The 17,877-nt window shown below is 48.6% G+C and overlaps 32 non-coding genes across 32 annotated transcripts; all 32 read left to right on the forward strand.

The window, feature by feature from the left end:
* Window positions 1-104: 104 nt before the first annotated feature.
* LOC142370810 (U5 spliceosomal RNA) lies at window positions 105-217 on the forward strand. Its single transcript, XR_012767888.1, has one exon. It is a non-coding gene; the product is annotated as a U5 spliceosomal RNA (small nuclear RNA).
* Window positions 218-521: 304 nt separating this feature from the next.
* LOC142366801 (U2 spliceosomal RNA) lies at window positions 522-712 on the forward strand. Its single transcript, XR_012766881.1, has one exon. It is a non-coding gene; the product is annotated as a U2 spliceosomal RNA (small nuclear RNA).
* Window positions 713-1,076: 364 nt separating this feature from the next.
* On the forward strand, window positions 1,077-1,195 carry LOC142366731 (5S ribosomal RNA). Its single transcript, XR_012766860.1, has one exon. It is a non-coding gene; the product is annotated as a 5S ribosomal RNA (ribosomal RNA).
* Window positions 1,196-1,799: 604 nt separating this feature from the next.
* LOC142372023 (U5 spliceosomal RNA) lies at window positions 1,800-1,912 on the forward strand. The gene has a single exon (XR_012768173.1). It is a non-coding gene; the product is annotated as a U5 spliceosomal RNA (small nuclear RNA).
* A 304-nt stretch (window positions 1,913-2,216) lies between these two features.
* Window positions 2,217-2,407, forward strand: LOC142368423 (U2 spliceosomal RNA). The gene has a single exon (XR_012767348.1). It is a non-coding gene; the product is annotated as a U2 spliceosomal RNA (small nuclear RNA).
* Window positions 2,408-2,771: 364 nt separating this feature from the next.
* LOC142366786 (5S ribosomal RNA) lies at window positions 2,772-2,890 on the forward strand. The gene has a single exon (XR_012766876.1). It is a non-coding gene; the product is annotated as a 5S ribosomal RNA (ribosomal RNA).
* A 604-nt stretch (window positions 2,891-3,494) lies between these two features.
* On the forward strand, window positions 3,495-3,607 carry LOC142370814 (U5 spliceosomal RNA). The gene has a single exon (XR_012767889.1). It is a non-coding gene; the product is annotated as a U5 spliceosomal RNA (small nuclear RNA).
* A 304-nt stretch (window positions 3,608-3,911) lies between these two features.
* Window positions 3,912-4,102, forward strand: LOC142366808 (U2 spliceosomal RNA). The gene has a single exon (XR_012766883.1). It is a non-coding gene; the product is annotated as a U2 spliceosomal RNA (small nuclear RNA).
* Window positions 4,103-4,466: 364 nt separating this feature from the next.
* LOC142366848 (5S ribosomal RNA) lies at window positions 4,467-4,585 on the forward strand. Its single transcript, XR_012766890.1, has one exon. It is a non-coding gene; the product is annotated as a 5S ribosomal RNA (ribosomal RNA).
* Window positions 4,586-5,189: 604 nt separating this feature from the next.
* Window positions 5,190-5,302, forward strand: LOC142370819 (U5 spliceosomal RNA). Its single transcript, XR_012767890.1, has one exon. It is a non-coding gene; the product is annotated as a U5 spliceosomal RNA (small nuclear RNA).
* A 304-nt stretch (window positions 5,303-5,606) lies between these two features.
* Window positions 5,607-5,797, forward strand: LOC142366815 (U2 spliceosomal RNA). Its single transcript, XR_012766884.1, has one exon. It is a non-coding gene; the product is annotated as a U2 spliceosomal RNA (small nuclear RNA).
* Window positions 5,798-6,161: 364 nt separating this feature from the next.
* On the forward strand, window positions 6,162-6,280 carry LOC142366913 (5S ribosomal RNA). Its single transcript, XR_012766906.1, has one exon. It is a non-coding gene; the product is annotated as a 5S ribosomal RNA (ribosomal RNA).
* A 604-nt stretch (window positions 6,281-6,884) lies between these two features.
* LOC142370825 (U5 spliceosomal RNA) lies at window positions 6,885-6,997 on the forward strand. The gene has a single exon (XR_012767891.1). It is a non-coding gene; the product is annotated as a U5 spliceosomal RNA (small nuclear RNA).
* Window positions 6,998-7,301: 304 nt separating this feature from the next.
* On the forward strand, window positions 7,302-7,492 carry LOC142366822 (U2 spliceosomal RNA). The gene has a single exon (XR_012766885.1). It is a non-coding gene; the product is annotated as a U2 spliceosomal RNA (small nuclear RNA).
* Window positions 7,493-7,856: 364 nt separating this feature from the next.
* LOC142367012 (5S ribosomal RNA) lies at window positions 7,857-7,975 on the forward strand. Its single transcript, XR_012766993.1, has one exon. It is a non-coding gene; the product is annotated as a 5S ribosomal RNA (ribosomal RNA).
* Window positions 7,976-8,579: 604 nt separating this feature from the next.
* On the forward strand, window positions 8,580-8,692 carry LOC142370833 (U5 spliceosomal RNA). Its single transcript, XR_012767894.1, has one exon. It is a non-coding gene; the product is annotated as a U5 spliceosomal RNA (small nuclear RNA).
* A 304-nt stretch (window positions 8,693-8,996) lies between these two features.
* Window positions 8,997-9,187, forward strand: LOC142366826 (U2 spliceosomal RNA). The gene has a single exon (XR_012766886.1). It is a non-coding gene; the product is annotated as a U2 spliceosomal RNA (small nuclear RNA).
* Window positions 9,188-9,551: 364 nt separating this feature from the next.
* Window positions 9,552-9,670, forward strand: LOC142367095 (5S ribosomal RNA). Its single transcript, XR_012767011.1, has one exon. It is a non-coding gene; the product is annotated as a 5S ribosomal RNA (ribosomal RNA).
* Window positions 9,671-10,274: 604 nt separating this feature from the next.
* On the forward strand, window positions 10,275-10,387 carry LOC142370838 (U5 spliceosomal RNA). The gene has a single exon (XR_012767895.1). It is a non-coding gene; the product is annotated as a U5 spliceosomal RNA (small nuclear RNA).
* Window positions 10,388-10,691: 304 nt separating this feature from the next.
* LOC142366832 (U2 spliceosomal RNA) lies at window positions 10,692-10,882 on the forward strand. The gene has a single exon (XR_012766887.1). It is a non-coding gene; the product is annotated as a U2 spliceosomal RNA (small nuclear RNA).
* Window positions 10,883-11,246: 364 nt separating this feature from the next.
* Window positions 11,247-11,365, forward strand: LOC142367152 (5S ribosomal RNA). The gene has a single exon (XR_012767028.1). It is a non-coding gene; the product is annotated as a 5S ribosomal RNA (ribosomal RNA).
* Window positions 11,366-11,969: 604 nt separating this feature from the next.
* Window positions 11,970-12,082, forward strand: LOC142370843 (U5 spliceosomal RNA). Its single transcript, XR_012767896.1, has one exon. It is a non-coding gene; the product is annotated as a U5 spliceosomal RNA (small nuclear RNA).
* Window positions 12,083-12,386: 304 nt separating this feature from the next.
* On the forward strand, window positions 12,387-12,577 carry LOC142366838 (U2 spliceosomal RNA). Its single transcript, XR_012766888.1, has one exon. It is a non-coding gene; the product is annotated as a U2 spliceosomal RNA (small nuclear RNA).
* A 364-nt stretch (window positions 12,578-12,941) lies between these two features.
* On the forward strand, window positions 12,942-13,060 carry LOC142367216 (5S ribosomal RNA). The gene has a single exon (XR_012767041.1). It is a non-coding gene; the product is annotated as a 5S ribosomal RNA (ribosomal RNA).
* Window positions 13,061-13,664: 604 nt separating this feature from the next.
* Window positions 13,665-13,777, forward strand: LOC142370849 (U5 spliceosomal RNA). The gene has a single exon (XR_012767898.1). It is a non-coding gene; the product is annotated as a U5 spliceosomal RNA (small nuclear RNA).
* Window positions 13,778-14,081: 304 nt separating this feature from the next.
* On the forward strand, window positions 14,082-14,272 carry LOC142366842 (U2 spliceosomal RNA). Its single transcript, XR_012766889.1, has one exon. It is a non-coding gene; the product is annotated as a U2 spliceosomal RNA (small nuclear RNA).
* Window positions 14,273-14,636: 364 nt separating this feature from the next.
* Window positions 14,637-14,755, forward strand: LOC142367278 (5S ribosomal RNA). The gene has a single exon (XR_012767064.1). It is a non-coding gene; the product is annotated as a 5S ribosomal RNA (ribosomal RNA).
* Window positions 14,756-15,359: 604 nt separating this feature from the next.
* On the forward strand, window positions 15,360-15,472 carry LOC142370853 (U5 spliceosomal RNA). The gene has a single exon (XR_012767899.1). It is a non-coding gene; the product is annotated as a U5 spliceosomal RNA (small nuclear RNA).
* A 304-nt stretch (window positions 15,473-15,776) lies between these two features.
* On the forward strand, window positions 15,777-15,967 carry LOC142366854 (U2 spliceosomal RNA). The gene has a single exon (XR_012766891.1). It is a non-coding gene; the product is annotated as a U2 spliceosomal RNA (small nuclear RNA).
* Window positions 15,968-16,331: 364 nt separating this feature from the next.
* LOC142367350 (5S ribosomal RNA) lies at window positions 16,332-16,450 on the forward strand. The gene has a single exon (XR_012767075.1). It is a non-coding gene; the product is annotated as a 5S ribosomal RNA (ribosomal RNA).
* Window positions 16,451-17,054: 604 nt separating this feature from the next.
* LOC142370857 (U5 spliceosomal RNA) lies at window positions 17,055-17,167 on the forward strand. Its single transcript, XR_012767900.1, has one exon. It is a non-coding gene; the product is annotated as a U5 spliceosomal RNA (small nuclear RNA).
* Window positions 17,168-17,471: 304 nt separating this feature from the next.
* LOC142366856 (U2 spliceosomal RNA) lies at window positions 17,472-17,662 on the forward strand. Its single transcript, XR_012766892.1, has one exon. It is a non-coding gene; the product is annotated as a U2 spliceosomal RNA (small nuclear RNA).
* The last annotated feature ends 215 nt before the right edge of the window (window positions 17,663-17,877 follow it).

Below are 17,877 nucleotides of genomic sequence, written 5' to 3' on the forward strand. Positions count from 1 at the left end.
CCTGGTCGGCCGAGGAGCCAGCGTCTCAACCAAGCAAAGCTCACCGTGGGGAAGGTGGCTATGCCAACTAGCCTGATGCACTGCTCCCGCAGTGTCAAATACTCGTACTCTGGTTTCTCTTCATAACGTACAAGTCTTTCGCCTTTTACTAAAGACTTCCGTGGAGAGCAACATTAATGAGTTGTTTCTATTTTTGGAAGGCTTTACCTTTGCGGGTGAAGCCCATTCTGTCTGTGCAAAGGAAATCTTCTTGCTGTGCCAAGTGACTTCTCGGAGTAGAGTCACCTTATTTCTTGAGACCGTGCCCATGTTCAAAGCTGGAGCGCTAAATTGTTGTTGTTTGAATGGTGCTCAGTGGAGCGGGCGGGAGTGCAAAGTTGTACCATCTGAAACGGCTGAAGAGTGCTCACTGCAGCGGGTGGGCGGAGGTGCAAAGTGACGCTTTGTAGGCAAAAAAAGAGCACCGCCACAAGTGCGCATTGTGCCAGGAAGGACTCTCGGACGTGAAACAGTGGAGGGTTATCGCTTCTCGGCCTTTTGGCTAAGATCAAGTGTAGTATCTGTTCTTATCAGTTTAATATCTGATACGTCCTCTATATGAGGACTACATATTAAATGGATTTTTAGGCAAAGGGGTTGAAAAAGGGGCTTGCTCCGTTCACTCCACGCATCGACCCGGTACTGCAGTGCCGCCGGGAACGGTGCACTCTTCCCAACTCTTGTGAAATAACAAAACCAGCGGTACATGGTGGTAGTTTCAGGGAGCCATTGTATTCTGACTTCTAAAATGGAACTATAATCTTTAGAAAAGACGCAGTTTATGAGCACGTCGTGGGATTGAGCTTCCCTGGTTTCTCTGTATGACCATGAACACCAAACTACACACAGAGAACAGAGGAGCTTGACAGACACACACTAAGTTATCTGAGAGTCCCATTTTCAGCTGCAGAGAACAATCACATCAGGGAAGTCGACGTGCAGGCTCAACATCAGCCTCTCAAGCCAACTCTCTGGTAAAATAGGGGCAACGTATGGTTCCAGCACCTATGTAACACATATTTGTCACGGGGACTGTGGCTTACGGCCACACCGCCCTGAACACGCCCGATCTCGTCCGAACTCGGAAGCCAAGCAGGGTCGGGCCTGGTTAGTACTTGGATGGGAGACCGCTTGGGAATACCAGGTGCTGTAAGCATTTTTCTCTCTTCTCTCTGCATGTCTTTTGTTGAAACATCTGTTGATCACCCTGTGATCCATCTTGCTGATCCTGGATCTGCTAAGGTGTCCCAGGTCATGGTTGCCTTTGATCCTCATACATTTAACTTTGTCCTGACAAAGGAGCAGTTCCAAAAAGTCAAACAGGGACTGCCTTTGCATTTGACGCAGTCAAACTGCATGCGCCTGGAGAAGCCAAAAGGCTTACAGCACCTGGTATTCCCAGGCGGTCTCCCCATCCAAGTACTAACCAGGCCCGACTCTGCTTAGCTTCTGAGATAAAACTCTGGCTTTTAGTCTGCGAAAAGAGAGTGAAAGTGAACTCCACTTTGAGATGGCTCTGGGATTGGGCCGACTGGGAGAATTGCTTGAAAAAAACCTCTACACCCAATGAGCGGTCAGAACAAAGCCTCAAGACCCCTAGTCTTTTGCACAGAGTAAAAGACAAAGCAGCCATTGAATAGGGCCCGATTGTTCCTACCTGGTCGGCCGAGGAGCCAGCGTCTCAACCAAGCAAAGCTCACCGTGGGGAAGGTGGCTATGCCAACTAGCCTGATGCACTGCTCCCGCAGTGTCAAATACTCGTACTCTGGTTTCTCTTCATAACGTACAAGTCTTTTGCCTTTTACTAAAGACTTCCGTGGAGAGCAACATTAATGAGTTGTTTCTATTTTTGGAAGGCTTTACCTTTGCGGGTGAAGCCCATTCTGTCTGTGCAAAGGAAATCTTCTTGCTGTGCCAAGTGACTTCTCGGAGTAGAGTCACCTTATTTCTTGAGACCGTGCCCATGTTCAAAGCTGGAGCGCTAAATTGTTGTTGTTTGAATGGTGCTCAGTGGAGCGGGCGGGAGTGCAAAGTTGTACCATCTGAAACGGCTGAAGAGTGCTCACTGCAGCGGGTGGGCGGAGGTGCAAAGTGACGCTTTGTAGGCAAAAAAAGAGCACCGCCACAAGTGCGCATTGTGCCAGGAAGGACTCTCGGACGTGAAACAGTGGAGGGTTATCGCTTCTCGGCCTTTTGGCTAAGATCAAGTGTAGTATCTGTTCTTATCAGTTTAATATCTGATACGTTCTCTATATGAGGACTACATATTAAATGGATTTTTAGGCAAAGGGGTTGAAAAAGGGGCTTGCTCCGTTCACTCCACGCATCGACCCGGTACTGCAGTGCCGCCGGGAACGGTGCACTCTTCCCAACTCTTGTGAAATAACAAAACCAGCGGTACATGGTGGTAGTTTCAGGGAGCCATTGTATTCTGACTTCTAAAATGGAACTATAATCTTTAGAAAAGACGCAGTTTATGAGCACGTCGTGGGATTGAGCTTCCCTGGTTTCTCTGTATGACCATGAACACCAAACTACACACAGAGAACAGAGGAGCTTGACAGACACACACTAAGTTATCTGAGAGTCCCATTTTCAGCTGCAGAGAACAATCACATCAGGGAAGTCGACGTGCAGGCTCAACATCAGCCTCTCAAGCCAACTCTCTGGTAAAATAGGGGCAACGTATGGTTCCAGCACCTATGTAACACATATTTGTCACGGGGACTGTGGCTTACGGCCACACCGCCCTGAACACGCCCGATCTCGTCCGAACTCGGAAGCCAAGCAGGGTCGGGCCTGGTTAGTACTTGGATGGGAGACCGCTTGGGAATACCAGGTGCTGTAAGCATTTTTCTCTCTTCTCTCTGCATGTCTTTTGTTGAAACATCTGTTGATCACCCTGTGATCCATCTTGCTGATCCTGGATCTGCTAAGGTGTCCCAGGTCATGGTTGCCTTTGATCCTCATACATTTAACTTTGTCCTGACAAAGGAGCAGTTCCAAAAAGTCAAACAGGGACTGCCTTTGCATTTGACGCAGTCAAACTGCATGCGCCTGGAGAAGCCAAAAGGCTTACAGCACCTGGTATTCCCAGGCGGTCTCCCCATCCAAGTACTAACCAGGCCCGACTCTGCTTAGCTTCTGAGATAAAACTCTGGCTTTTAGTCTGCGAAAAGAGAGTGAAAGTGAACTCCACTTTGAGATGGCTCTGGGATTGGGCCGACTGGGAGAATTGCTTGAAAAAAACCTCTACACCCAATGAGCGGTCAGAACAAAGCCTCAAGACCCCTAGTCTTTTGCACAGAGTAAAAGACAAAGCAGCCATTGAATAGGGCCCGATTGTTCCTACCTGGTCGGCCGAGGAGCCAGCGTCTCAACCAAGCAAAGCTCACCGTGGGGAAGGTGGCTATGCCAACTAGCCTGATGCACTGCTCCCGCAGTGTCAAATACTCGTACTCTGGTTTCTCTTCATAACGTACAAGTCTTTCGCCTTTTACTAAAGACTTCCGTGGAGAGCAACATTAATGAGTTGTTTCTATTTTTGGAAGGCTTTACCTTTGCGGGTGAAGCCCATTCTGTCTGTGCAAAGGAAATCTTCTTGCTGTGCCAAGTGACTTCTCGGAGTAGAGTCACCTTATTTCTTGAGACCGTGCCCATGTTCAAAGCTGGAGCGCTAAATTGTTGTTGTTTGAATGGTGCTCAGTGGAGCGGGCGGGAGTGCAAAGTTGTACCATCTGAAACGGCTGAAGAGTGCTCACTGCAGCGGGTGGGCGGAGGTGCAAAGTGACGCTTTGTAGGCAAAAAAAGAGCACCGCCACAAGTGCGCATTGTGCCAGGAAGGACTCTCGGACGTGAAACAGTGGAGGGTTATCGCTTCTCGGCCTTTTGGCTAAGATCAAGTGTAGTATCTGTTCTTATCAGTTTAATATCTGATACGTCCTCTATATGAGGACTACATATTAAATGGATTTTTAGGCAAAGGGGTTGAAAAAGGGGCTTGCTCCGTTCACTCCACGCATCGACCCGGTACTGCAGTGCCGCCGGGAACGGTGCACTCTTCCCAACTCTTGTGAAATAACAAAACCAGCGGTACATGGTGGTAGTTTCAGGGAGCCATTGTATTCTGACTTCTAAAATGGAACTATAATCTTTAGAAAAGACGCAGTTTATGAGCACGTCGTGGGATTGAGCTTCCCTGGTTTCTCTGTATGACCATGAACACCAAACTACACACAGAGAACAGAGGAGCTTGACAGACACACACTAAGTTATCTGAGAGTCCCATTTTCAGCTGCAGAGAACAATCACATCAGGGAAGTCGACGTGCAGGCTCAACATCAGCCTCTCAAGCCAACTCTCTGGTAAAATAGGGGCAACGTATGGTTCCAGCACCTATGTAACACATATTTGTCACGGGGACTGTGGCTTACGGCCACACCGCCCTGAACACGCCCGATCTCGTCCGAACTCGGAAGCCAAGCAGGGTCGGGCCTGGTTAGTACTTGGATGGGAGACCGCTTGGGAATACCAGGTGCTGTAAGCATTTTTCTCTCTTCTCTCTGCATGTCTTTTGTTGAAACATCTGTTGATCACCCTGTGATCCATCTTGCTGATCCTGGATCTGCTAAGGTGTCCCAGGTCATGGTTGCCTTTGATCCTCATACATTTAACTTTGTCCTGACAAAGGAGCAGTTCCAAAAAGTCAAACAGGGACTGCCTTTGCATTTGACGCAGTCAAACTGCATGCGCCTGGAGAAGCCAAAAGGCTTACAGCACCTGGTATTCCCAGGCGGTCTCCCCATCCAAGTACTAACCAGGCCCGACTCTGCTTAGCTTCTGAGATAAAACTCTGGCTTTTAGTCTGCGAAAAGAGAGTGAAAGTGAACTCCACTTTGAGATGGCTCTGGGATTGGGCCGACTGGGAGAATTGCTTGAAAAAAACCTCTACACCCAATGAGCGGTCAGAACAAAGCCTCAAGACCCCTAGTCTTTTGCACAGAGTAAAAGACAAAGCAGCCATTGAATAGGGCCCGATTGTTCCTACCTGGTCGGCCGAGGAGCCAGCGTCTCAACCAAGCAAAGCTCACCGTGGGGAAGGTGGCTATGCCAACTAGCCTGATGCACTGCTCCCGCAGTGTCAAATACTCGTACTCTGGTTTCTCTTCATAACGTACAAGTCTTTCGCCTTTTACTAAAGACTTCCGTGGAGAGCAACATTAATGAGTTGTTTCTATTTTTGGAAGGCTTTACCTTTGCGGGTGAAGCCCATTCTGTCTGTGCAAAGGAAATCTTCTTGCTGTGCCAAGTGACTTCTCGGAGTAGAGTCACCTTATTTCTTGAGACCGTGCCCATGTTCAAAGCTGGAGCGCTAAATTGTTGTTGTTTGAATGGTGCTCAGTGGAGCGGGCGGGAGTGCAAAGTTGTACCATCTGAAACGGCTGAAGAGTGCTCACTGCAGCGGGTGGGCGGAGGTGCAAAGTGACGCTTTGTAGGCAAAAAAAGAGCACCGCCACAAGTGCGCATTGTGCCAGGAAGGACTCTCGGACGTGAAACAGTGGAGGGTTATCGCTTCTCGGCCTTTTGGCTAAGATCAAGTGTAGTATCTGTTCTTATCAGTTTAATATCTGATACGTCCTCTATATGAGGACTACATATTAAATGGATTTTTAGGCAAAGGGGTTGAAAAAGGGGCTTGCTCCGTTCACTCCACGCATCGACCCGGTACTGCAGTGCCGCCGGGAACGGTGCACTCTTCCCAACTCTTGTGAAATAACAAAACCAGCGGTACATGGTGGTAGTTTCAGGGAGCCATTGTATTCTGACTTCTAAAATGGAACTATAATCTTTAGAAAAGACGCAGTTTATGAGCACGTCGTGGGATTGAGCTTCCCTGGTTTCTCTGTATGACCATGAACACCAAACTACACACAGAGAACAGAGGAGCTTGACAGACACACACTAAGTTATCTGAGAGTCCCATTTTCAGCTGCAGAGAACAATCACATCAGGGAAGTCGACGTGCAGGCTCAACATCAGCCTCTCAAGCCAACTCTCTGGTAAAATAGGGGCAACGTATGGTTCCAGCACCTATGTAACACATATTTGTCACGGGGACTGTGGCTTACGGCCACACCGCCCTGAACACGCCCGATCTCGTCCGAACTCGGAAGCCAAGCAGGGTCGGGCCTGGTTAGTACTTGGATGGGAGACCGCTTGGGAATACCAGGTGCTGTAAGCATTTTTCTCTCTTCTCTCTGCATGTCTTTTGTTGAAACATCTGTTGATCACCCTGTGATCCATCTTGCTGATCCTGGATCTGCTAAGGTGTCCCAGGTCATGGTTGCCTTTGATCCTCATACATTTAACTTTGTCCTGACAAAGGAGCAGTTCCAAAAAGTCAAACAGGGACTGCCTTTGCATTTGACGCAGTCAAACTGCATGCGCCTGGAGAAGCCAAAAGGCTTACAGCACCTGGTATTCCCAGGCGGTCTCCCCATCCAAGTACTAACCAGGCCCGACTCTGCTTAGCTTCTGAGATAAAACTCTGGCTTTTAGTCTGCGAAAAGAGAGTGAAAGTGAACTCCACTTTGAGATGGCTCTGGGATTGGGCCGACTGGGAGAATTGCTTGAAAAAAACCTCTACACCCAATGAGCGGTCAGAACAAAGCCTCAAGACCCCTAGTCTTTTGCACAGAGTAAAAGACAAAGCAGCCATTGAATAGGGCCCGATTGTTCCTACCTGGTCGGCCGAGGAGCCAGCGTCTCAACCAAGCAAAGCTCACCGTGGGGAAGGTGGCTATGCCAACTAGCCTGATGCACTGCTCCCGCAGTGTCAAATACTCGTACTCTGGTTTCTCTTCATAACGTACAAGTCTTTCGCCTTTTACTAAAGACTTCCGTGGAGAGCAACATTAATGAGTTGTTTCTATTTTTGGAAGGCTTTACCTTTGCGGGTGAAGCCCATTCTGTCTGTGCAAAGGAAATCTTCTTGCTGTGCCAAGTGACTTCTCGGAGTAGAGTCACCTTATTTCTTGAGACCGTGCCCATGTTCAAAGCTGGAGCGCTAAATTGTTGTTGTTTGAATGGTGCTCAGTGGAGCGGGCGGGAGTGCAAAGTTGTACCATCTGAAACGGCTGAAGAGTGCTCACTGCAGCGGGTGGGCGGAGGTGCAAAGTGACGCTTTGTAGGCAAAAAAAGAGCACCGCCACAAGTGCGCATTGTGCCAGGAAGGACTCTCGGACGTGAAACAGTGGAGGGTTATCGCTTCTCGGCCTTTTGGCTAAGATCAAGTGTAGTATCTGTTCTTATCAGTTTAATATCTGATACGTCCTCTATATGAGGACTACATATTAAATGGATTTTTAGGCAAAGGGGTTGAAAAAGGGGCTTGCTCCGTTCACTCCACGCATCGACCCGGTACTGCAGTGCCGCCGGGAACGGTGCACTCTTCCCAACTCTTGTGAAATAACAAAACCAGCGGTACATGGTGGTAGTTTCAGGGAGCCATTGTATTCTGACTTCTAAAATGGAACTATAATCTTTAGAAAAGACGCAGTTTATGAGCACGTCGTGGGATTGAGCTTCCCTGGTTTCTCTGTATGACCATGAACACCAAACTACACACAGAGAACAGAGGAGCTTGACAGACACACACTAAGTTATCTGAGAGTCCCATTTTCAGCTGCAGAGAACAATCACATCAGGGAAGTCGACGTGCAGGCTCAACATCAGCCTCTCAAGCCAACTCTCTGGTAAAATAGGGGCAACGTATGGTTCCAGCACCTATGTAACACATATTTGTCACAGGGACTGTGGCTTACGGCCACACCGCCCTGAACACGCCCGATCTCGTCCGAACTCGGAAGCCAAGCAGGGTCGGGCCTGGTTAGTACTTGGATGGGAGACCGCTTGGGAATACCAGGTGCTGTAAGCATTTTTCTCTCTTCTCTCTGCATGTCTTTTGTTGAAACATCTGTTGATCACCCTGTGATCCATCTTGCTGATCCTGGATCTGCTAAGGTGTCCCAGGTCATGGTTGCCTTTGATCCTCATACATTTAACTTTGTCCTGACAAAGGAGCAGTTCCAAAAAGTCAAACAGGGACTGCCTTTGCATTTGACGCAGTCAAACTGCATGCGCCTGGAGAAGCCAAAAGGCTTACAGCACCTGGTATTCCCAGGCGGTCTCCCCATCCAAGTACTAACCAGGCCCGACTCTGCTTAGCTTCTGAGATAAAACTCTGGCTTTTAGTCTGCGAAAAGAGAGTGAAAGTGAACTCCACTTTGAGATGGCTCTGGGATTGGGCCGACTGGGAGAATTGCTTGAAAAAAACCTCTACACCCAATGAGCGGTCAGAACAAAGCCTCAAGACCCCTAGTCTTTTGCACAGAGTAAAAGACAAAGCAGCCATTGAATAGGGCCCGATTGTTCCTACCTGGTCGGCCGAGGAGCCAGCGTCTCAACCAAGCAAAGCTCACCGTGGGGAAGGTGGCTATGCCAACTAGCCTGATGCACTGCTCCCGCAGTGTCAAATACTCGTACTCTGGTTTCTCTTCATAACGTACAAGTCTTTCGCCTTTTACTAAAGACTTCCGTGGAGAGCAACATTAATGAGTTGTTTCTATTTTTGGAAGGCTTTACCTTTGCGGGTGAAGCCCATTCTGTCTGTGCAAAGGAAATCTTCTTGCTGTGCCAAGTGACTTCTCGGAGTAGAGTCACCTTATTTCTTGAGACCGTGCCCATGTTCAAAGCTGGAGCGCTAAATTGTTGTTGTTTGAATGGTGCTCAGTGGAGCGGGCGGGAGTGCAAAGTTGTACCATCTGAAACGGCTGAAGAGTGCTCACTGCAGCGGGTGGGCGGAGGTGCAAAGTGACGCTTTGTAGGCAAAAAAAGAGCACCGCCACAAGTGCGCATTGTGCCAGGAAGGACTCTCGGACGTGAAACAGTGGAGGGTTATCGCTTCTCGGCCTTTTGGCTAAGATCAAGTGTAGTATCTGTTCTTATCAGTTTAATATCTGATACGTCCTCTATATGAGGACTACATATTAAATGGATTTTTAGGCAAAGGGGTTGAAAAAGGGGCTTGCTCCGTTCACTCCACGCATCGACCCGGTACTGCAGTGCCGCCGGGAACGGTGCACTCTTCCCAACTCTTGTGAAATAACAAAACCAGCGGTACATGGTGGTAGTTTCAGGGAGCCATTGTATTCTGACTTCTAAAATGGAACTATAATCTTTAGAAAAGACGCAGTTTATGAGCACGTCGTGGGATTGAGCTTCCCTGGTTTCTCTGTATGACCATGAACACCAAACTACACACAGAGAACAGAGGAGCTTGACAGACACACACTAAGTTATCTGAGAGTCCCATTTTCAGCTGCAGAGAACAATCACATCAGGGAAGTCGACGTGCAGGCTCAACATCAGCCTCTCAAGCCAACTCTCTGGTAAAATAGGGGCAACGTATGGTTCCAGCACCTATGTAACACATATTTGTCACGGGGACTGTGGCTTACGGCCACACCGCCCTGAACACGCCCGATCTCGTCCGAACTCGGAAGCCAAGCAGGGTCGGGCCTGGTTAGTACTTGGATGGGAGACCGCTTGGGAATACCAGGTGCTGTAAGCATTTTTCTCTCTTCTCTCTGCATGTCTTTTGTTGAAACATCTGTTGATCACCCTGTGATCCATCTTGCTGATCCTGGATCTGCTAAGGTGTCCCAGGTCATGGTTGCCTTTGATCCTCATACATTTAACTTTGTCCTGACAAAGGAGCAGTTCCAAAAAGTCAAACAGGGACTGCCTTTGCATTTGACGCAGTCAAACTGCATGCGCCTGGAGAAGCCAAAAGGCTTACAGCACCTGGTATTCCCAGGCGGTCTCCCCATCCAAGTACTAACCAGGCCCGACTCTGCTTAGCTTCTGAGATAAAACTCTGGCTTTTAGTCTGCGAAAAGAGAGTGAAAGTGAACTCCACTTTGAGATGGCTCTGGGATTGGGCCGACTGGGAGAATTGCTTGAAAAAAACCTCTACACCCAATGAGCGGTCAGAACAAAGCCTCAAGACCCCTAGTCTTTTGCACAGAGTAAAAGACAAAGCAGCCATTGAATAGGGCCCGATTGTTCCTACCTGGTCGGCCGAGGAGCCAGCGTCTCAACCAAGCAAAGCTCACCGTGGGGAAGGTGGCTATGCCAACTAGCCTGATGCACTGCTCCCGCAGTGTCAAATACTCGTACTCTGGTTTCTCTTCATAACGTACAAGTCTTTCGCCTTTTACTAAAGACTTCCGTGGAGAGCAACATTAATGAGTTGTTTCTATTTTTGGAAGGCTTTACCTTTGCGGGTGAAGCCCATTCTGTCTGTGCAAAGGAAATCTTCTTGCTGTGCCAAGTGACTTCTCGGAGTAGAGTCACCTTATTTCTTGAGACCGTGCCCATGTTCAAAGCTGGAGCGCTAAATTGTTGTTGTTTGAATGGTGCTCAGTGGAGCGGGCGGGAGTGCAAAGTTGTACCATCTGAAACGGCTGAAGAGTGCTCACTGCAGCGGGTGGGCGGAGGTGCAAAGTGACGCTTTGTAGGCAAAAAAAGAGCACCGCCACAAGTGCGCATTGTGCCAGGAAGGGCTCTCGGACGTGAAACAGTGGAGGGTTATCGCTTCTCGGCCTTTTGGCTAAGATCAAGTGTAGTATCTGTTCTTATCAGTTTAATATCTGATACGTCCTCTATATGAGGACTACATATTAAATGGATTTTTAGGCAAAGGGGTTGAAAAAGGGGCTTGCTCCGTTCACTCCACGCATCGACCCGGTACTGCAGTGCCGCCGGGAACGGTGCACTCTTCCCAACTCTTGTGAAATAACAAAACCAGCGGTACATGGTGGTAGTTTCAGGGAGCCATTGTATTCTGACTTCTAAAATGGAACTATAATCTTTAGAAAAGACGCAGTTTATGAGCACGTCGTGGGATTGAGCTTCCCTGGTTTCTCTGTATGACCATGAACACCAAACTACACACAGAGAACAGAGGAGCTTGACAGACACACACTAAGTTATCTGAGAGTCCCATTTTCAGCTGCAGAGAACAATCACATCAGGGAAGTCGACGTGCAGGCTCAACATCAGCCTCTCAAGCCAACTCTCTGGTAAAATAGGGGCAACGTATGGTTCCAGCACCTATGTAACACATATTTGTCACGGGGACTGTGGCTTACGGCCACACCGCCCTGAACACGCCCGATCTCGTCCGAACTCGGAAGCCAAGCAGGGTCGGGCCTGGTTAGTACTTGGATGGGAGACCGCTTGGGAATACCAGGTGCTGTAAGCATTTTTCTCTCTTCTCTCTGCATGTCTTTTGTTGAAACATCTGTTGATCACCCTGTGATCCATCTTGCTGATCCTGGATCTGCTAAGGTGTCCCAGGTCATGGTTGCCTTTGATCCTCATACATTTAACTTTGTCCTGACAAAGGAGCAGTTCCAAAAAGTCAAACAGGGACTGCCTTTGCATTTGACGCAGTCAAACTGCATGCGCCTGGAGAAGCCAAAAGGCTTACAGCACCTGGTATTCCCAGGCGGTCTCCCCATCCAAGTACTAACCAGGCCCGACTCTGCTTAGCTTCTGAGATAAAACTCTGGCTTTTAGTCTGCGAAAAGAGAGTGAAAGTGAACTCCACTTTGAGATGGCTCTGGGATTGGGCCGACTGGGAGAATTGCTTGAAAAAAACCTCTACACCCAATGAGCGGTCAGAACAAAGCCTCAAGACCCCTAGTCTTTTGCACAGAGTAAAAGACAAAGCAGCCATTGAATAGGGCCCGATTGTTCCTACCTGGTCGGCCGAGGAGCCAGCGTCTCAACCAAGCAAAGCTCACCGTGGGGAAGGTGGCTATGCCAACTAGCCTGATGCACTGCTCCCGCAGTGTCAAATACTCGTACTCTGGTTTCTCTTCATAACGTACAAGTCTTTCGCCTTTTACTAAAGACTTCCGTGGAGAGCAACATTAATGAGTTGTTTCTATTTTTGGAAGGCTTTACCTTTGCGGGTGAAGCCCATTCTGTCTGTGCAAAGGAAATCTTCTTGCTGTGCCAAGTGACTTCTCGGAGTAGAGTCACCTTATTTCTTGAGACCGTGCCCATGTTCAAAGCTGGAGCGCTAAATTGTTGTTGTTTGAATGGTGCTCAGTGGAGCGGGCGGGAGTGCAAAGTTGTACCATCTGAAACGGCTGAAGAGTGCTCACTGCAGCGGGTGGGCGGAGGTGCAAAGTGACGCTTTGTAGGCAAAAAAAGAGCACCGCCACAAGTGCGCATTGTGCCAGGAAGGGCTCTCGGACGTGAAACAGTGGAGGGTTATCGCTTCTCGGCCTTTTGGCTAAGATCAAGTGTAGTATCTGTTCTTATCAGTTTAATATCTGATACGTCCTCTATATGAGGACTACATATTAAATGGATTTTTAGGCAAAGGGGTTGAAAAAGGGGCTTGCTCCGTTCACTCCACGCATCGACCCGGTACTGCAGTGCCGCCGGGAACGGTGCACTCTTCCCAACTCTTGTGAAATAACAAAACCAGCGGTACATGGTGGTAGTTTCAGGGAGCCATTGTATTCTGACTTCTAAAATGGAACTATAATCTTTAGAAAAGACGCAGTTTATGAGCACGTCGTGGGATTGAGCTTCCCTGGTTTCTCTGTATGACCATGAACACCAAACTACACACAGAGAACAGAGGAGCTTGACAGACACACACTAAGTTATCTGAGAGTCCCATTTTCAGCTGCAGAGAACAATCACATCAGGGAAGTCGACGTGCAGGCTCAACATCAGCCTCTCAAGCCAACTCTCTGGTAAAATAGGGGCAACGTATGGTTCCAGCACCTATGTAACACATATTTGTCACGGGGACTGTGGCTTACGGCCACACCGCCCTGAACACGCCCGATCTCGTCCGAACTCGGAAGCCAAGCAGGGTCGGGCCTGGTTAGTACTTGGATGGGAGACCGCTTGGGAATACCAGGTGCTGTAAGCATTTTTCTCTCTTCTCTCTGCATGTCTTTTGTTGAAACATCTGTTGATCACCCTGTGATCCATCTTGCTGATCCTGGATCTGCTAAGGTGTCCCAGGTCATGGTTGCCTTTGATCCTCATACATTTAACTTTGTCCTGACAAAGGAGCAGTTCCAAAAAGTCAAACAGGGACTGCCTTTGCATTTGACGCAGTCAAACTGCATGCGCCTGGAGAAGCCAAAAGGCTTACAGCACCTGGTATTCCCAGGCGGTCTCCCCATCCAAGTACTAACCAGGCCCGACTCTGCTTAGCTTCTGAGATAAAACTCTGGCTTTTAGTCTGCGAAAAGAGAGTGAAAGTGAACTCCACTTTGAGATGGCTCTGGGATTGGGCCGACTGGGAGAATTGCTTGAAAAAAACCTCTACACCCAATGAGCGGTCAGAACAAAGCCTCAAGACCCCTAGTCTTTTGCACAGAGTAAAAGACAAAGCAGCCATTGAATAGGGCCCGATTGTTCCTACCTGGTCGGCCGAGGAGCCAGCGTCTCAACCAAGCAAAGCTCACCGTGGGGAAGGTGGCTATGCCAACTAGCCTGATGCACTGCTCCCGCAGTGTCAAATACTCGTACTCTGGTTTCTCTTCATAACGTACAAGTCTTTCGCCTTTTACTAAAGACTTCCGTGGAGAGCAACATTAATGAGTTGTTTCTATTTTTGGAAGGCTTTACCTTTGCGGGTGAAGCCCATTCTGTCTGTGCAAAGGAAATCTTCTTGCTGTGCCAAGTGACTTCTCGGAGTAGAGTCACCTTATTTCTTGAGACCGTGCCCATGTTCAAAGCTGGAGCGCTAAATTGTTGTTGTTTGAATGGTGCTCAGTGGAGCGGGCGGGAGTGCAAAGTTGTACCATCTGAAACGGCTGAAGAGTGCTCACTGCAGCGGGTGGGCGGAGGTGCAAAGTGACGCTTTGTAGGCAAAAAAAGAGCACCGCCACAAGTGCGCATTGTGCCAGGAAGGGCTCTCGGACGTGAAACAGTGGAGGGTTATCGCTTCTCGGCCTTTTGGCTAAGATCAAGTGTAGTATCTGTTCTTATCAGTTTAATATCTGATACGTCCTCTATATGAGGACTACATATTAAATGGATTTTTAGGCAAAGGGGTTGAAAAAGGGGCTTGCTCCGTTCACTCCACGCATCGACCCGGTACTGCAGTGCCGCCGGGAACGGTGCACTCTTCCCAACTCTTGTGAAATAACAAAACCAGCGGTACATGGTGGTAGTTTCAGGGAGCCATTGTATTCTGACTTCTAAAATGGAACTATAATCTTTAGAAAAGACGCAGTTTATGAGCACGTCGTGGGATTGAGCTTCCCTGGTTTCTCTGTATGACCATGAACACCAAACTACACACAGAGAACAGAGGAGCTTGACAGACACACACTAAGTTATCTGAGAGTCCCATTTTCAGCTGCAGAGAACAATCACATCAGGGAAGTCGACGTGCAGGCTCAACATCAGCCTCTCAAGCCAACTCTCTGGTAAAATAGGGGCAACGTATGGTTCCAGCACCTATGTAACACATATTTGTCACGGGGACTGTGGCTTACGGCCACACCGCCCTGAACACGCCCGATCTCGTCCGAACTCGGAAGCCAAGCAGGGTCGGGCCTGGTTAGTACTTGGATGGGAGACCGCTTGGGAATACCAGGTGCTGTAAGCATTTTTCTCTCTTCTCTCTGCATGTCTTTTGTTGAAACATCTGTTGATCACCCTGTGATCCATCTTGCTGATCCTGGATCTGCTAAGGTGTCCCAGGTCATGGTTGCCTTTGATCCTCATACATTTAACTTTGTCCTGACAAAGGAGCAGTTCCAAAAAGTCAAACAGGGACTGCCTTTGCATTTGACGCAGTCAAACTGCATGCGCCTGGAGAAGCCAAAAGGCTTACAGCACCTGGTATTCCCAGGCGGTCTCCCCATCCAAGTACTAACCAGGCCCGACTCTGCTTAGCTTCTGAGATAAAACTCTGGCTTTTAGTCTGCGAAAAGAGAGTGAAAGTGAACTCCACTTTGAGATGGCTCTGGGATTGGGCCGACTGGGAGAATTGCTTGAAAAAAACCTCTACACCCAATGAGCGGTCAGAACAAAGCCTCAAGACCCCTAGTCTTTTGCACAGAGTAAAAGACAAAGCAGCCATTGAATAGGGCCCGATTGTTCCTACCTGGTCGGCCGAGGAGCCAGCGTCTCAACCAAGCAAAGCTCACCGTGGGGAAGGTGGCTATGCCAACTAGCCTGATGCACTGCTCCCGCAGTGTCAAATACTCGTACTCTGGTTTCTCTTCATAACGTACAAGTCTTTCGCCTTTTACTAAAGACTTCCGTGGAGAGCAACATTAATGAGTTGTTTCTATTTTTGGAAGGCTTTACCTTTGCGGGTGAAGCCCATTCTGTCTGTGCAAAGGAAATCTTCTTGCTGTGCCAAGTGACTTCTCGGAGTAGAGTCACCTTATTTCTTGAGACCGTGCCCATGTTCAAAGCTGGAGCGCTAAATTGTTGTTGTTTGAATGGTGCTCAGTGGAGCGGGCGGGAGTGCAAAGTTGTACCATCTGAAACGGCTGAAGAGTGCTCACTGCAGCGGGTGGGCGGAGGTGCAAAGTGACGCTTTGTAGGCAAAAAAAGAGCACCGCCACAAGTGCGCATTGTGCCAGGAAGGGCTCTCGGACGTGAAACAGTGGAGGGTTATCGCTTCTCGGCCTTTTGGCTAAGATCAAGTGTAGTATCTGTTCTTATCAGTTTAATATCTGATACGTCCTCTATATGAGGACTACATATTAAATGGATTTTTAGGCAAAGGGGTTGAAAAAGGGGCTTGCTCCGTTCACTCCACGCATCGACCCGGTACTGCAGTGCCGCCGGGAACGGTGCACTCTTCCCAACTCTTGTGAAATAACAAAACCAGCGGTACATGGTGGTAGTTTCAGGGAGCCATTGTATTCTGACTTCTAAAATGGAACTATAATCTTTAGAAAAGACGCAGTTTATGAGCACGTCGTGGGATTGAGCTTCCCTGGTTTCTCTGTATGACCATGAACACCAAACTACACACAGAGAACAGAGGAGCTTGACAGACACACACTAAGTTATCTGAGAGTCCCATTTTCAGCTGCAGAGAACAATCACATCAGGGAAGTCGACGTGCAGGCTCAACATCAGCCTCTCAAGCCAACTCTCTGGTAAAATAGGGGCAACGTATGGTTCCAGCACCTATGTAACACATATTTGTCACGGGGACTGTGGCTTACGGCCACACCGCCCTGAACACGCCCGATCTCGTCCGAACTCGGAAGCCAAGCAGGGTCGGGCCTGGTTAGTACTTGGATGGGAGACCGCTTGGGAATACCAGGTGCTGTAAGCATTTTTCTCTCTTCTCTCTGCATGTCTTTTGTTGAAACATCTGTTGATCACCCTGTGATCCATCTTGCTGATCCTGGATCTGCTAAGGTGTCCCAGGTCATGGTTGCCTTTGATCCTCATACATTTAACTTTGTCCTGACAAAGGAGCAGTTCCAAAAAGTCAAACAGGGACTGCCTTTGCATTTGACGCAGTCAAACTGCATGCGCCTGGAGAAGCCAAAAGGCTTACAGCACCTGGTATTCCCAGGCGGTCTCCCCATCCAAGTACTAACCAGGCCCGACTCTGCTTAGCTTCTGAGATAAAACTCTGGCTTTTAGTCTGCGAAAAGAGAGTGAAAGTGAACTCCACTTTGAGATGGCTCTGGGATTGGGCCGACTGGGAGAATTGCTTGAAAAAAACCTCTACACCCAATGAGCGGTCAGAACAAAGCCTCAAGACCCCTAGTCTTTTGCACAGAGTAAAAGACAAAGCAGCCATTGAATAGGGCCCGATTGTTCCTACCTGGTCGGCCGAGGAGCCAGCGTCTCAACCAAGCAAAGCTCACCGTGGGGAAGGTGGCTATGCCAACTAGCCTGATGCACTGCTCCCGCAGTGTCAAATACTCGTACTCTGGTTTCTCTTCATAACGTACAAGTCTTTCGCCTTTTACTAAAGACTTCCGTGGAGAGCAACATTAATGAGTTGTTTCTATTTTTGGAAGGCTTTACCTTTGCGGGTGAAGCCCATTCTGTCTGTGCAAAGGAAATCTTCTTGCTGTGCCAAGTGACTTCTCGGAGTAGAGTCACCTTATTTCTTGAGACCGTGCCCATGTTCAAAGCTGGAGCGCTAAATTGTTGTTGTTTGAATGGTGCTCAGTGGAGCGGGCGGGAGTGCAAAGTTGTACCATCTGAAACGGCTGAAGAGTGCTCACTGCAGCGGGTGGGCGGAGGTGCAAAGTGACGCTTTGTAGGCAAAAAAAGAGCACCGCCACAAGTGCGCATTGTGCCAGGAAGGGCTCTCGGACGTGAAACAGTGGAGGGTTATCGCTTCTCGGCCTTTTGGCTAAGATCAAGTGTAGTATCTGTTCTTATCAGTTTAATATCTGATACGTCCTCTATATGAGGACTACATATTAAATGGATTTTTAGGCAAAGGGGTTGAAAAAGGGGCTTGCTCCGTTCACTCCACGCATCGACCCGGTACTGCAGTGCCGCCGGGAACGGTGCACTCTTCCCAACTCTTGTGAAATAACAAAACCAGCGGTACATGGTGGTAGTTTCAGGGAGCCATTGTATTCTGACTTCTAAAATGGAACTATAATCTTTAGAAAAGACGCAGTTTATGAGCACGTCGTGGGATTGAGCTTCCCTGGTTTCTCTGTATGACCATGAACACCAAACTACACACAGAGAACAGAGGAGCTTGACAGACACACACTAAGTTATCTG

This window comes from Odontesthes bonariensis, chromosome 2, assembly GCF_027942865.1.
Source record: "Odontesthes bonariensis isolate fOdoBon6 chromosome 2, fOdoBon6.hap1, whole genome shotgun sequence".
Taxonomy (NCBI): domain Eukaryota; kingdom Metazoa; phylum Chordata; class Actinopteri; order Atheriniformes; family Atherinopsidae; genus Odontesthes; species Odontesthes bonariensis.